Source organism: Prionailurus viverrinus, chromosome A2, assembly GCF_022837055.1.
Source record: "Prionailurus viverrinus isolate Anna chromosome A2, UM_Priviv_1.0, whole genome shotgun sequence".
In the NCBI taxonomy this organism is placed as follows: domain Eukaryota; kingdom Metazoa; phylum Chordata; class Mammalia; order Carnivora; family Felidae; genus Prionailurus; species Prionailurus viverrinus.
Window position 1 is genome coordinate 145,777,876 of NC_062562.1, and position 3,235 is coordinate 145,781,110.

Sequence of the window (3,235 nt, forward strand, 5' to 3'; positions counted from 1 at the left end):
GGACTCCCTTGGCAGTCAGGGTCCACACTTGCCTTCCCACATAGGCTGGCCACTGGAGTTTGGACCAAGACTGGTCAAGGGGGTTCTTCTGGTCAAGCAACTGGTCTCACCCAGCACCATAGCCCCACCCCACAGTTTTAGAGAAAAACAAGAGCTAGAATAGGGACTGAGGGAAAGGAATAGCAGCTCTTCCTTCCAGGTAATATGAAGAGAGGGATCAGATGACAAGGAGGAGAGGCCAGCAGATCAAAACCACAGCTGGACTACCATGAGGCACCAGATGTCCTAATACCCACAAATAACCTCAGGTTCCCTTTTTATGGTTTTTGTTTTGGTAACAGCTTTATTGAAATATAATTCACATACCATAAATCCACCTGTTGAAAGAGCACAATTCAGAGCCCCCAAGATGGCGGCAGCGTGACCTTCTGGGGCTGCTGGGCATGAGCTGTGTGGAGGCTCCAGGTGTTTCGGGGTGCGATCCTGGCCCACCAGGGAGAAGGCTACACACATCCGTCATGTTTATGATAATAAAGACTAGGAAAATTCGATTTGTAGGTCACCAGAAAGAGGCGAATGAAAGCTTTGCCATTGATTTGATAGCTGAGCAGCCCATGAGTGAAGTTGAAAGTCATGTGATCGCATGTGACAGCAGCAGCGGGGGCGGGGAAGGGGGCACCCGAAAGTGTATATAAAGCTGAACAAAGAAACTAAAAACTGGGACGTGTGGCTGCGGTGGACTGCAGCTGCGACAGCACCGTCACTAAAGCCAGCCCTGCACCTCGTCCAGTCTGCGCACGCGGGCTTCCCAGGGCACTGCTGGTGCCCAATAAAGGATGTTGTTATGGGGGGGGGGGGGGGGCGGGGAGAAGTATACAATTCAGTAATTGGGTATAGTCACACGGCTGTGAATATACTAAACTATCACCACAATCAACTGTTAGAACATTTCGTCACCCCCAAGGAATCCCTGTACCCTTTGCAGTCACCCCCTATTTCCTACCGCAACCCATTCCCCAGCCCCAGGCAACCAACCACTCATTTTCACTTCTGTACGGATTCATGTGCCTATTCTGGACATTTCATCTGAGTAAATTTTACAACATGTGGTCCTTTGTGTCCCACTTCTTTCGCTTAGCGTATTTTCAAGGATCTTCCGTGTTGTGGCATGTATCAGTACCTTGTTCCTTTCTACTGCCGAATAACATTCCAGTTTTTATTTTTTTATTCCTTATTTTGTTTATTCACTCATCAGTTGATAAGCATTTGGATCGTTTCCACTTTGGGGCTATTATGAATATTCATGTGCAAGTTTTTTTGTGGATTTAGGCATCAACGTCTCTTGGGTGTCTGCCAGGTGGGATCGCTGCATCGTGTGGTAACTCTATCTTTAACCTTTTCAGGAAGTGCCAAATTGTTTTCCTAAGTGGCTGTACCACTTTACATTCCCACCAGCAGTATATGAGGGTTCCGATTTCTCCACATTCTCTACAACACTCATTTTTGTCTGACTTTTTTTTTTTTTTTAATATCCATCCTCGTGGTGTAAAGTGGTATCCCAGTGTGGTTTTGATTTGCATTTCCCTAATGACTCATGATGTTGACATCTTTACATGTGCTGATTAGTCATTTATATAACTTCTCTGGAGGAATGTCTATTCAAATCCTTTCCCCAAGTTTAATTGAGTTGTCTTTTTGTTTATTCAGTGTAAGAGTTCTTTGTATATTACAAAGAACAAAGATTTGTAAGTTACAAATCACTTATCAGGTATATGGCTAACCCCTGTTTTCTTCCATTCTGTGGGGTGACTCTTTACTTTTTTTACTGTGTCCTTTGCAGCACAAAAGCTTTTAATTTTGATGAAGTTGAAGTTCAATTTATCTGGTTTTTTTCTTTTGTTGCTTTACTTCAAGTGTCATATGTAGAGAACCATCACCTAATCCAAAGTTAAGAAGATTTATTCCTATATTTTCCTATGGTATTAGCTCTTACATATAGGTCTTTGATCCATTTTGAGTTAATTTTTGTATGTGCTGTGAACTACAGCTCTTTTGTTAGGTGCATACCTGTTTTTAATTGTCACCACTTAGATAATTAAACTTCTATCACGATAAAATGTCCCTCTTTATCTTTAGTAACTTCCTTTGTTTTAAAATCTATTGGGTCTGGGGGTGCCTGGGTAGCTCAGCAGGTTAAGCATCCAACTCTTGAGTTCGGCTCAGGTCATGATCTCACAGTTCATGAGTTCATGCCCTGCATCCAGCTCTGTGCTGGAAGCATGGACCCTGCATGGGATTCTTTCTCTCCATCTCTCCCTGCCTCTCCCCGGCTTGCTCTCTCTCTCCCTCTCTCTCTCTCTCCCTCTCTCTCAAAATAAATAAATAAACATTAAAAATTAAAAAAAAAAAACAGGGCACCTGGGTGGCTCAGTCGGTTAAGCAACCAATTTTGGCTCAGGTCATGATCTCACGGTTCATGAGTTCAAGCCCCGCGTTGGGCTCTGTGCTGACAGCTTGGAGCCTGGAGCCTGCTTTGGATTCTGTGTCTCCCCTCTCTCTCTGCCCCTCTTCCACTCATGCTCTTTCTCTGTCTCTCAAAAACTGAATAAATGTTTAAAAATTTTTAAATGAAATAAACAAATTAAAAAAAAACCCCAAAGACACAAATAGATGTAAAAAGCTATATCACGCAAATAGCAACCATGAGAGGGGCGCCTGGGTGGCGCAGTCGGTTAAGCGTCTGACTTCAGCCAGGTCACGATCTCGCGGTCCGGGAGTTCGAGCCCCCCGCGTCAGGCTCTGGGCTGATGGCTCAGAGCCTGGAGCCTGTTTCCGATTCTGTGTCTCCCTCTCTCTCTGCCCCTCCCCCGTTCATGCTCTGTCTCTCTCTGTCCCAAAAATAAATAAAAACGAAAAAAAAAAAGTATTTAAAAAAAAAAATAGCAACCATGAGAAAACTTGAGACGCTATACTAATATCAGACCCAGTCGATTTTTTTAAGGCTTAAAGCAGAAAGTTTATGTTTAATATATACAGTAAATGTGAATTTAAATTAACCATTAGATTTCTAACATATACCATCATCATAATACTTTTTTAACTGAAACACAATATTGTATTAGTTTCAGGTGCCCAACATAGTGATTCCATATTTATATACATTACAGGATGGTCACCACCAAGTCTAGCTGCCATCTATCACATACAGAGTTGTGGGGTGCCTGGGTGGCTCAGT